The sequence below is a fragment of the Vigna unguiculata genome, chromosome 5 (assembly GCF_004118075.2).
Source record: "Vigna unguiculata cultivar IT97K-499-35 chromosome 5, ASM411807v1, whole genome shotgun sequence".
NCBI lineage: Eukaryota > Viridiplantae > Streptophyta > Magnoliopsida > Fabales > Fabaceae > Vigna > Vigna unguiculata.
Window position 1 is genome coordinate 34,812,488 of NC_040283.1, and position 14,618 is coordinate 34,827,105.

A 14,618-nucleotide genomic window follows, 5' to 3' on the forward strand; every position below is an offset into this window, starting at 1 on the left:
CACCTAGAGATTCAAGGAATTACGTCCTAACCACACACAAATCAGATTTTCAGTAAACACATCAAATCCTTTATCATACCATAACCATGTCACTTTGATAACCAACCATTTCATGTTCAATTCATGCCAAGAATCATCCAAGTCCACCATCCACAAATCATACATCCTCTTACTCATGCATACTCATTCATCTCATACTTTGACAGGATAATAAAATCATACAGTAAATCACCAATCAATAACATGAGACAGAACAGGCACCAAACAAACACTTGCGTCAGTCTCGCTCAAGCCAGGAACCCTCGCTTAGGCGAAAAGGTTCTTTTTCTCAAGCGACGGGCTTTTGCTTAGGCGAGACGACCAACAATGAGGGTTACTGATCACGCGAGTTCTCGCTTAGGCGAGCCCTCCTCGCTTGAGCGAGGCCACCCCTCGCCCAAAGGTAAGGTTCCTCGCCTGGGCTGAAAAACTGTAGCGACGTGCCAAGGTCTCTACGCGTTCTCGCTTAGGCGAGCCTCTCTCGCCTGAGCGAGATGTCACCTCGCTCAAACGAGAGCTCTCCGTCTAAGCGAGAGCTCGAATGTGAACCTGGCCTGTCTTTCCAAGTCTCGCTTGGGCGAGAGCATCGATTTCGTGTCACTGTTTCCCTGCAACAGTCATACACACGAATCCAACCCAGCATACCAAAACATTTAATGCATCCACAATATCACACCAATCATAAAATAAAAAATGACCGCAGAACAACCAAAAATCAAAATACACGAGCAAGCCCTAGCTTCCCTTACCTGGAAAGAGTTAGCAAACTGCTTTGACATCTAAGCCCACAACCACAACAGCTCCAAGAGCAAGTTTAAGAGTGGGTTTACTACTGTGAACCCCAACATAACCACGAAAAACAACTTAGGAGGGAAGAGTATGGTTCAAGAACTAACTTAGGTGAAGAGAGAACAGATTTGAACTAGCTTGAATGTGACGGAGGGACAAACCCTAGTAGAGGTTCGAAGCTGCTCAAGAAAGGAGTAGGGAAGATCTTTTTTTTCTGAAATGAGATGGATGAGTGGGGTTAGGTCAGATTAGGATGTTTGGCTCCCTATGAGCCAGTCCTAGGCCCAACTCATAAGGGACATCCCTTAAAAATAAAGGAAAAAAAGTATGTGGGCCTTACAACATCGGGATAATTTTGAAATGTTCTGAGTGAGAAACCTATAATATTTTATCAAAGTTTTCTTATGTGAATAAATTAGAAAAACATGATTTACTTATTTATTTGCGTTTATTTTCTAAAAGAAAGATTTATTCTATTTTTAATAGTTATTACTTTTTATTTCAAAACCTAAAAGTCTTGAACGTGTATTTTTATTATAGATTAATGTTCAACTAACTGACACTTGCTGCTTCTGTGAGAATAAATAATTTGATTGGTCAAGATGTTCTTTTGTCTCCTTTGAACAACGCACAGCTTGTTTTTTTTAGTTAATAAAATTATAGTTATCAAGGTTCTTCAGTCAAAATCATCCTCTGTATAATAAAATATGATATTTACTTAAAAATAAGTGACATGTTTAATTACATATTTCCTTTCGTTATTTGTTGATATTTTTCAGAATATTTCTTTATATTATTATTTTATCTAACTAAGACATTAATGTGTATATATTTTTAGTTTATTAACTTATTTTCTTTTGTTTAACTTTTTTTATTTGGAAATTTTTTAATTCATATATCTGTAAACATTTCTTATTTTGTTCATCTCTACTATTTTGGATATTATTTACTATTTTTTGTGCGCATCAGAGTTCCAACGGTATATATATATATATATATATATATATATATATATATATATATATATATATATATGGTGATGTATAACTTTATAATTGTATCATGTTAAATAAGTTTTAACATAACTTTTTCCTCTTTACATACAATAGGAACAGTTCCATATTTCTCTGCACAATCTACTTCTTAACCAATCAAATTCATTACGAATGGAGTTTTTGTCGTTATGTGACATTCGGATATTTTCAAGAATTAGACTGAAATATGAATGGTGGTGTAAAGATATCAATAATTTTTATTAGACTAATAATATAACACGGGTAAGGCTTATGGTTAAGCACGTACACAACGAACCCAACACATTATATTCACTTTAAAAATAATTGTTGTGTTGTGGTGCTTCTATCTTTTTGTTGAAGGCATGTATAGACAATCAAATACTTGGATATTTGTAATAGCAATCTTGTTATTAAGATGGAAAATAAGGGATGACACAATAATAAGATGTAGAAATTAACTCTTAGTAGAATATCAATATAGTAATGAAGTTTTTAAAAAATAATGTACATAAATTGTGTACAAGGGTTGGAGTGCTCCAAGTACTCCTATTTAAATACATATTTATATTTACCGATAAAAAAAAAAGTTTATTATAACATTCACACGTAACATGTTTAACCATGTTTTTTTTAATCAAGAGTTAAATATTAGTTCTTGAACTTTTATGTGAAATTGAACTTTTTTTGAAATTTGTTTCATACAAATATTTAAATTGTTTATATTGTTTGACACGTTACTATTTCAATATTAGCGAACAAATTCAACTGATAGCTAAAATAAAAAATTAACATAATCAGATTAAAATGACTATATTTATTCATTTTTATTTAAAGTTTAAAAAACAAAATTTACCCATAATTTTAAACAAGGACCAATTTCAATTTTTTTTCAAAGTTCGGAACTAAAAACATATATAAACTTTTAAATAATGAATTATCACTAATTTAGAATACGCAAAAAACAAATACTCAAACAAAATTTCATCACTAATTACATGATTACAGTTTCTGAGATGAAGACGTAATAAATTTGTAGGGAAGATAGAAATAATAGAAAGAAAGAAGTAGACTGATTGCGTTTATGGTAGCGTGGTGGCATTTAAGTTGTCTGTGGACCTTTTCCTTTGTCTCCTTTCTGATCGGATTTAGTTAGCATATGATTGGGTTTGGGTGTTGTGGTTTGAAATGTTTGTGGATGAGGTGATCTTCCTCCGCTGAGTTTTGTTTTAGGTTGAAGAACACTAATCCCTCTCCTTTGGGTGATGGTTATAGAAATTTCCATGGTGGAGTTTGATGGTTGCATGGAGGAAGGTGGGGGAAGAGGCATTAGAATGAATATGAGAGTGAATTGAAGAGGATTGATTTTCTCTTGTCTCAAAGAAATAGTTAATGCAGAAGAGAAGGTTATGATATTGGTTTGATGGAAGTGGGAATTTATAGGAAAAAGGTAAAGAGTGATGGAACAAAAGTAAAAGATGCGTATGATTGTTTGACGTTGTCAAAATACGGAACCAGTCTCTCAATATTTCTAATTCTGGGGATTGATGGTCCAGTCAAGTGCCATGACTCACCAACCACCAGTGTAGTTCCCATTGCATCTTATTTTTAAATGTTAGAGTTGGTCAAATTGAAAACCCTCCCCTAGTTCCACATCCTCGACTTCGCCTCGATCACATTCGATTGATAAATATGTAGATTTATAAATTTATATTTTAAATATTTATATGACATTATATATTAATACTTTTTATACAAATTTAGGATTGATTTAAGAATAAAAATTTTGTAACAAGGTAAAATAAATATATTTAAAATTTTAGAACAAAATATAAACAAAGCTTAATGTAAAATATGAATTTAAATAAACTTATTATTTTTAAAATATTTAATAAAAATATCATTATAAATTTATATTAAAGTTAAATTTTAGTCTCAAATTGGAGGGGATGAAATTCAAAAATTTTATAAAAAAAATTGAAACTGAAATAGAATCAAAATATTAAACATAAAAACCAAATTGAGATTCAAACAATGACTTGACACGTGCCACTATATTGACTTGACATGTAGCACAATAATAATGTGACATATGACATAAATAATTTTCAAAAAATAAAATAAAAAAATGAAGAGTCCACTTGTGGCACATATTTAACATTGTTAATATCATACTAATAGAAATGACCTAATTGTTATGCATTTTCAAAAATATAGACCTAATTGAGTCAAAAAAAAAATATGGAGACCTATTTGAAATTTTGGTATAAAAACATAAACCAAAGAAATATTTTAACCTAACTTTTATACTTGTTGCTTCGTCCTTGTTTGAAAGGTTGAGTTTGATTGCCAATTATGGATTTTGATCTTCGCTACTTTCTTTAGCTATAGTCATTAACAAAAAAAAAATGCATTTTAAGGATTGAGAGGATCGGTCGCTAAAAAATTAAAATTATCACAAACATGCATAGCAACTAAATTGGAAACTAAAAATATATGTTTTTGAAAATTCTAATTGCAAAACAATTAGACACCAATTTTAAAATTGGTCACTAAACTATCATCAAAATTTTGATCGTCAATCGATCAATAATAATTGAATCACCTTATGGACCAATTTAACAATTAAAATTTCAGTCACCAATGAAAACAAATTCTAATTTAATAAAAATGATTTTCGATCATTGATTCAATCACAATTAAAAATAAATACAATTTTTAATTTAATAAGTTTAAGTTTAATAAGTCCCTTTTCTCACATATGTGCAATGTGAACGTGAGCTGAGTCACTATAAGACACATCTTGGTTGACTTCTATTTTTATTTTGCTATTACTTGCTTGACTTATCAAGTTTTAATTAAGAAGAAACTTACAATTAACATCTCACTCTTTTATAATTTGAAGACCTCAAAGTGCTGTACGCGTAGTTTCACTCTGGATTAACGACCACCCATGTGCTGCTTGCTGCTTCTCTTAGAATAGATAATTTTGACTCTTCAATATGCTCTTTTGTCTCCTTTTAACAACATACAACTTGTTTTGTAGTCAATAAAATTATAACTATCCTCCAGTTTTTTCAGTCAAAATCTTCCTCTATATAATTAAATATCTTGTTTATTTTAAAATAAGAGACATGTTTAATTAAATATTTATGTTTTTTTAATTATTTCTTAATATTTTTAAGAATACATATTCATTTACATCGATAGTTTGACATTTATGTATCCATATATGAGAATGGAATTATAAGTTTGTCTTAGTGATAAAATTGGAAAGGAGTGTTTGAGAGATTATAGGTTTAACTTTTCTCATCAACACTAAGGAGTTATAAGTTGATTTGATAAGTTTAAAAAGGAGGACAGAGAATTGTAGGTTCAACTTTTTCCATTGACTACTCACAGCTAACATTGCCAATATTAAAATATTGTTTGCCAATATTAACATATTGTGATATCAAACTAAAATATGAGAACATAAAGAAAGAATGTTTCAATATTTTTCTTATTTTTCCCTTGACACTATTTATCATATTAAATACATTTTTGCACTTCAGACATTCTTTAGGATTAGAGTCCAATTCTGAAGGCGTCTACTCCGTTTCTTCACTGAATTTATGACTCATTGTTATCGATGGTTGTGTTTAACGTATATTGTTCTCTGAATGCTATAATTAATGATGAATCTAATTAATTATAGCATTCACAGTTAGCACGTTAAATGATTAAAAGTGTGTATTTTAAACAATTGATTAGCTCTGGTAATCCATATAAATAAATGGATAATGCAAAAGCGTTCATCATTAATACATGATTACAGTTTCTGAAATATATAAAAATGAAACAAAATTTGCTAGCAACATAGTGTTAGGTAAACTAATTAAATGGATCTTTTATGGTAGTTAAATTTTTTGAGGAGTTTTGAAGTTGATTATATTGGTTAATAGGTAATAATTGTGTCTTGATCGTAAAGTTAAAGGATCGGAGATGTAATGGAAAAATATTCTAACATTTGCTAAATTTGCATGAAATAAAATAAGGAAGTGAATAAGTTTATTCACACAAAAGGTTTATTTTGGTAACAAAGTGGTATTAAGATACAATTAGCTTTAAAGGGAAATTCTTGGTGATTGTATTTTTAGTGTATATCTTGATATAGGAGATGTCAGTAAGGAAGATATCTTGAATTCTAATAATCATTCACACTTAAATAAAGTAAAATGAGGTATGTGGTGAGAGTAACAAGAGATGCTAGTATTGTGATGTATTGGGGCCTAGGAGTAAATGGAATTAATCTTGTGTCTAATTGGGTGATAATCCCCTGGGGAAAGACTGTGCAGAATCTAGAAACTATCACAAGTTCATAGTTTTAGTGAATTCTATATCAAGTGCATGTATCCAAATAATTGAGTTTCGTTATGCGAATGAAGACGATGGTATGACATATGTTGTGTTTCTATGCTTTTGGCATGAGATAATTTTATATATATATATATATATATATATATATATATATGATATAAATTTAAATGTTTCTTTGATAACTAGCTTACCCTATTTTGTGGTTGTGTTGTTGGTTTTGTTGGTTTTCTTTTGCAAGATCACCAAATGGTTTGAGCATAGGAGGAAGCGGTGTGTAGTTAGTTTCTTTTGAAAATCTCTATCAGGTTCTTAGTTTAGTCATCTATATTATATTTTATGGTTATTTCTTTTGGATAACTATATAAATATTTTATACTTTTTTAAATATTTGTTTTGCTTTCTTAGAATATTTAATAATTTATTCAATAATTTATACTATTAAATAAGATGTTACATCTGTAATAGTTTATATAATCACTAAAATAATTTATAAATTTGAAAGTATTTAAGATATTCCAACTTCTTTACAAACAAATGTAAATTTGAAAGTAGTGCAAATAAAGATATACTGCAAATTACAAATAGAACAAGTAAAATATCACATTATCCTTTGATGGTACAAATAAGGAGTAAGCAGAGAAGTTGTAAGGCCTACTTATTTTCTGTCCCAATGTTTAAGGGTCTACCCTAATTTGTTAGGCCTAAGACTGACCCATAGGGTGCCCAAAATCCCTAAACCAACCCTAACCTTCTTATTCTGCCAACTTTCTAGAAAACAGCGCCCATCCTCTCTCTTATAGCTGCAGCAACGAGCTCTGCTAGGGTTTGGCCCCATTCTTTGTCAATCTAGCTCAACCCATCTCTGCTTCACGTAAGTTGGTTCTCAACTCATACTCTTTCTTTCCAACTTGGTTTTCGTGGTTCTAGCTAGGGTTCACCGTAGTAACCCGTCCTTGTTCTGATGTTAGTGATTCCAGCTCATAAAGTTGTTCTTGGAGCTGTGTGTCTTATGCTTGTGTCTACACCCTATCATAGTAGCTTTTGTTAAAGGAAGGGAAGCTAGGGTTCTACTGTTTTCAAGTTATTATGCTTCTTCTGTTTGTTTTATGCTTTGGGTGGTTGATGTATGTTGTTTATTGCGTGATAACATGTTGCTTGTACTACTGTGATAGGTTGAATCTGATTTTGCACGAGTGAGAGTATTGAGTTTTGCTAAACTCGCTCAAGCGAGCTGGGTGGTTGCCCAAAACGAAAGCTCTCGCTTAAGCGAGGAGCTCTCGCCTGAGCAAGAATAGCAGCAACTCACCCTTCTCTCTATTTCGAGGACTAGCCTAAGCGAAGGCCTCTCGCTTGAGCGAGCCCTCGACGTGCCCATTGTTCGCAATCTCGTCCAAGCGGGATCTGGTAGCTTGAGCGAGGGGTTCCTCTCGCCTGAGCGAGATTGACGGTGGTGATTTGATTAGTGTGTGTTTCTAATGATTGGTTGGTGGTTACTTTATAAAGTGGTGTATGATGCCTTGTATGCATCCTATATGACACAATGGGACTGGAATTGATGAGCTTCGTATAACTATGCGTATGAAACATGATTGGATGGTTGGTTATATGTTGGCATGAGATTGGTATGCAAGATAACACTATGGTTGATTGGTGAAGCATGGCCATGGTATGAGTTGGACGTAATTCCATGAATATTTTGATAAGATTCATGGTGGTGTCTTGTGTAATAGACGTAATTCCATGACCCTCTTGGTGAGAGCTCATGGTGGTGCCTCATGTAATGGACGTAATTCCATTACCCTCTTGGTGAGAGCTCATGGTGGTGCCTCATGTAATGGATGTAATTTCATGAACCTCTTAGTAAGGTTTCGTGGTGGTGCCTCAATATATAATTAAGTAAGGATTCAAGTAAGGATTGCATCCTAAAGCTCTAAAGAGTCAGTTAGTCTCACATAGAGCGTACTGACTCAAGTGGTGAGAGTAGCAGGAGGCCCTAGTCTTTGGCAGGATAATGACCTTAGATGTTTGAAGGTTAACCTTGTGCGTGGTAGGGTGAAACCTATGGCAATGGCTCTGCAGAGCAATAGAGGCCACCACAAGTGCAAGCATCTAGTGAATCTGACTGATTATATGTATCTAGATAATTGAGTCTTAGAGTCTTGCCTCGTTTGCTATCACATGTTTGGTTGATCTATGTGTTCTCGGCTTTTAAATTGTATGCTCAATTGTATGATAAAACATTTTCACTCTAGCTTACCCCTCTCTGTTTGCTTGTGTGTTTGGTGTGTGGTTTTCTTCTTTTGCGATGATCATCAATTTATTGATGTAAGCAGATGTGGGAACCCTTAATGGTCATCAGGGTGATGGAAACTCTGTTGTGTAGCTAATCTTGGGTTCGATTCCCTGTTCGAGTACTCTTTAAGGCATAGTGGCCTATGTACTATCTTTGCTCTATGAGCATGTATTTTGGATGATTGGCAAACGTTTATTCTTGTTCTTCTTTTATTAATGACATCGTGGTGTGCCTTAGTTTTCTCTTCTTCGAATATTTTGGACAATTGTAATAAGTGATAATTATACTTCGTGATATTGCTTTTTATATTATATTCTACATAATATTTCATTTAATTAAATTTATTTATTAAATGAGACGTTACATAAGCCTCTCTTTGTCAAGTTCTAACTAATAAATTTTTATAGTTTAATATCTTTCTAGGTGTTTAATACGCAGGTTATATAACAAAATTATTAAAAGGCCAGTAATAACTAATTAGAAATTGAAAAAGAAATCCAATATAGTTACGGAAAAGATAATTTAATATATATATATATATATATATATATATATTAAATTATCATATCTTTATAAATAAATAGATCATGAAAAGTAAAATATAAATATAAATACCTACGTAATTCGAAAAATATTAATGAATAAGAAACATAAACATATAACTAAACATGTCTCTTATTTTAAAATAAATAAGATATTTTATTTTATATAGAGGAGGATTTTAACTGAACAACGTATAATTTCATTAACTACAAAACAAGTTGTTTTTTGTTAAATGGTGACAAAAGAAGCAGAAAGTTTTCTTTCTTGACCAATCAAATTATTTATTTTTGGAGAAGCAGCAAGTGACACTTAGTTGATCGATAGTCAAAATTCGCGTTCAGAACCAGAGATGTCAATGGGCTGGGACGGGACGAGTTTGGCTGTCCCATACCCATTCTCGTAGAAAAAATTTATGTCTCATCTCCATCTCCACCGGGTAACGGATATAATCTCATACCCATACCCGTACCCGTTTTCTTACTACTTTAATATTAATATTAATTCATTTTTATAAAATAATAAAAAATTATGGTGAAAGAAACATAATATTTTTAAATATTCAATATTAGGAGGATGATTGTTTCTTCGATGTCAAATACTTTGAAATAAATTATATTTGTTTACATTTTAGATTAGAATACCAAATAAAATTTCATGAGAACCAAAACATTTATTAAATTTGCAAACATTAATGAAACCTAGTTGATAAAATTTAAAAACATTTTAAAAAATATATAAAAGGAAAACAAATATTCAAATTAAAATATATTTTAAATGTTTGTTTATTTAAATTTTTTAAATTTTAATGAATCTCTTTTTTATAATAAAAGTTATAATACATCACTTGATTAAAATGACACAAAGAACAAATAATAAACATACTAATAAAATTTTAACATGAATCTTGTATCTTTTGAACTTCGTTGGATGGTGATAAAAAATATTCATGGAAATTACATTAAATCTTTATATTGTAGTAAATAAAAGTTATTTATACAATTATAGCGAAAAAATTATAGTATGATTGATAATGAGTTAGAAAATAAAAAATAAATTAGATAATATATATTGAAATAGTATTCTAAATGATGAAAATAAACAACAAATAAAAATATTAAAACACTAACAAATGTGAGTCTTATGAACAATCTGAGAGACTATTGAAAGAAATCACACAAAAGAAAATAAATGTATAATTAAGGGTATGAGATGAAAAATACCATAGAGATCTAAGAAGATTTTTCAAATCCCAACATATATACTAAATGGTTAAGAAATAAAAAAAAATGTTTTAGCGAAACAAAAAAGTTCTTCAGATGAAACAAAAATGAATAACAGTAAGTAAAGTTTTTTTTTTATATTACCTAGTAAATGAGATGTGAATGCTATTAAATACTTAAATTCAGAGTATTAAACATTCTTATGTGAAAGAAAAATATATAATAAATAAAAATATTAAAAAATAATAGAAATATTCAAATGTGAGAGATAAAAAAATTTTAACTGACATACATCATTTTAACATAATTACATAAAGGTTATGATAAGATGAAAAATATATTAGAGATGCAAATGAGTTTTATGACAAAAATAATTAGAAGAAATAAAAATGAAAAGTATATATATATATATATATATATATATATATATATATATATATATATATATATGTATGGTTACTTAATTAATTGTGAATATTTTAATAATTTAAACAGAGACAGAGATATGGTAGAGACGGGTATTATAGTGGAGATATGTACATCCACATACCTATCCCATACTCAATTGAAAAAGTTAGGGATTCCCCATACTCATACTCATACCCAGTTAATGCAGAAATTCTCCATCAAAACGAGGACGGATTCGGACAATACCCATGAGGACGAATTTTTTTACCATATTCAGGACTTTGTAGTCTTCCAATTATAAGCGTCTTCCAAGTCTTACAATTTCTTCTACTTCTTATTGTAATTTTCTTCCATTTTGTATTTATTCTGCATGCACTACTTCTGAGAACAAGAGTTATAAACTAAGTGATGCATTAAAAAAGAAACAAAATTCGATTTTTTAGTAGTCGCTTTTTCAGTATAACAGTAGAATCCCTCTCCTATATATCTTAGTATTGTCAATCAAATGAAATACAATTAATAAGTTTACTTTTATAAAAATTAATATGAAACTAGGAATGATATGTTGGTTTATGAAAATATAAAAGCAATTAATTTTAAATTTTTAATACTTCAAATAATTGAATGCGGAAACATACTTTATTATTTGGGAATAGTAGATGGAAAAAATGATATCTAGTCTTCTAACAATAGAGTATTTGAATATTCCTTCTAAATTTTTTCTCTTGATGGAGATAAAGAGAAATGAACAAGAATAATATGAAAACATACTTACAGATGGGGATCTTAACCCTTTATGTTACTTATGAGGGATCGGGTAAAGACTTCAGAAAATAAAAATTGAAATATAAAACTACGTTATGGAAAAAGCTGAAAACTGAATGAAAGGCTACGTAAGTGAATTGGAAAACAATGAAGGAAGCAATTAATATCTAGAATTCAGAAACATTCAAGTCTGATTTCTTTGTTTTGTGAGTAGGAATCAGACCAATCGGTCGAATTTTCAGCATTTAATTCTTAATTAATCAAGAAACTGGAAACAATAATGAAATGTCAAAAATAACAAAAAACAAAGCAGTTTCTTGAATGAACCTCTCTAGAGAATTTCTTTCTTCATTGAAGCCCTTTATACGTTGCATTCAATCAAAAGCAGAAAGTGAAATGATGTAGGTGAGTGCATTGAATAGAAGTAAAATTAGAATAGACAGAATCCGAAAAGCTATTTTATTGCAAAGTAAAAAACTGAAACATAGTTACTGGAAAATCAAATAACTAAACTACCGAAAAACTGTCTAAGTGGAACTCTAAGTAAACATAAATGGAACTGTCTTAATTAAAAATATTCTTAGATGCTTTGAACATGCATAAGGTCGTGGGGTTAATTTCACAAAAAATAAGATTGGACAGGTGTACATGCGGTACAGATGGCTTAATACAGTGCATAAAATATATGAATAAAAGCTCAATGCCCCTAATTTTGCAACTGAGACATACGGTAGAGATGAAATATACATAAGAATAAGAGAAATATTGAACCCGAAATGCTTTGTTATCCCAATGTATGTCCAAGAGTTTCCGCTTTAACATGGATAATAATATATGTGATTATCCTTACTTAGCTTTTGTCATCTTATCATCATCAAAAACAAGTTCTGTCATAACCAACATGTCACAATAAAAAAAATCTTAAAAAATGAAAAAAAATGTTATCAATGACCTTTGCCTATGCTAAAATTGACAGCAGTAAGGGCCTGTTCTCTTGGGTAGATTAAACTGTTCACAGGAATAACCGAGCGCGGATTGATGAATATAGTTGTGTTCGATTGCATTGATTTGGACGGATAAGCGACGGCGGATTTGAGGGATCCACAATTTTTTTCATCCACCATCCAAGGAGAAGATTAGTGAGTATTATGAGCACATTACCATATTGCCCTCGCTTTTCATTTCACACGCAGTACAATATTGCGTGAGAGGTGTTGCGGTCGGGCTGTGATTGGTGTTGCGGGGTGGTGGCGTGAGTGGTGTTGGAGGTGGAGTGGCGCACCAGTGTGTTGGGGTGGTGATAGATTGCACTGGCAGGTGAGGGGTGGTGAGCGAGGCATCGGTGTCATTGTTGCGTGAGGTTGGGATGGCACCGGTGTGGGCACCGGTGTTGTGAGTGGTGTTGCAGGGGGTGTGGCAGGTGTTTGTGGTGAGTGGATGGCACTAGCAGGTGAGGGTGGTGAGTGAGGCACCGGTGTCTTCCAATGGTGGTGAGGTGTTGTGTTGTTGCGTGAGGTTGGGATGACACCGGTGTAAGCACTGGTGTTGTGTTGAGAAGAGAGAGGGATGACACTGGTTACGTAACCGGTGCCTTGTTTTCAAAGGGGGCGACACCGATGTCGTTTTTTTTTTTACCTTTTTCTTGACTTCTTTTGACTATTTTTTTTTAATTTTTTTAACTTTTTTTAACATTATTTAACTTTAGTTTAAAATTTAATTGTGTAATTTTTTGTACATTCATAAAAATTTAATTTTTTTATTTTAAAATTTTATATAATTTTAATATTTTTTTAATTCGTATTAATTAATTATAATTATTTTTATAACATCAAATTACAAAATCATTCTCTTTTTTTACACAAGGATATTATGGTAACTTAATAGATATATCTATTTTAACGTATAATTTTATCTATCACATCAATCAAATCTTTCACTAACTTTCATAAAAATTATCTCCAAATCCACTCACTTTACCCTCTAAATCCACTCAAAAAAACACAAATATCTATCTACCTAAATCTACACAAATTCATCTTCACACTCTCCCCTATATCCATCTACACACAAAAAACACACCCTAAGGGTGTGTTCCTTTTTATAGATGGATATGGGGGAGAGTGTGAAGATGAATTTGTGTTGATTTAGGTGGATGGATATTTGTGTTTTTTTGAGTGGATTTAGAGGGTAAAGTGAGTAGATTTGGAGATAATTTTTATGAAAGTTAGTGAAAAATTTGATTGATGTGATAGATAAAATTATATGTTAAAATTGATATATTTATTAAATTACCATAATACCCTTGTGTAAAAAAAGATGAATTTTTGAATTAATGTTCTTCAATTAATTTTTACATGAAGGAATTGAGAGGGCATCCAACTAAGGACAAGAGTGAGGTGATGGATATACTGAGGTTGAGTTACGACAGCTTGCCTCTAAAGCTAAAGCCTTGTTTTTTATATTTTGGAATGTATCCTGAAGATTATGAGATCAATGCAAGAGAAATGATCCAACTATGGGTAGCGGAAGGGTTCGTGAAACCGCATGAAGACGCAGAGCCTGAAGTTGTAGCTGACTTTTACTTGGATGAAAAACGTCAGAATGTTGTCTCACCGGCGAACAAGGACGTCTGGCCGTCCACCTTCACCTCCAGACTCACAACTCCTCCGCCAGCCGCCAGCTACGGCGACTTCAAACAGCTCCTCCACGTCCACCTGCACAAAATGAAATGCATGAAAAAAAAACAAAAATATGCATGACACCGGTGTCGTAACCGGTGTCACCCCTTCTCAAAACAAGGCACCGGTTACGTAACCGGTGCCATCACTCTCTCACTCAGCACCCCACACTGGTGCCATCCACCCCCCACACTATGACAACACCTCACCACCACTGCCACCACTGCAACAGACCGTGCTGCTCACCACCCTCACCTGTGCCATCCACTCACCACCCAAACACCTGCTGCCCCTACAACACACTGACAACACCGGTGCCCACACTGGTGCCTCTCCCAAACTCCACAATATTGTACTGCATGTGCATGTGAGGAGATGAAAAGCGAAGTGCAATTGAAATGAAAAACGAGGACAAATATGGTAATTTGGTCGCAATCCTCTCTAATCTGCTTATTTTATAGTGGATGAAAAAATTGGCTATTCCTCGAATCCGCACTCGTATATCCATTTA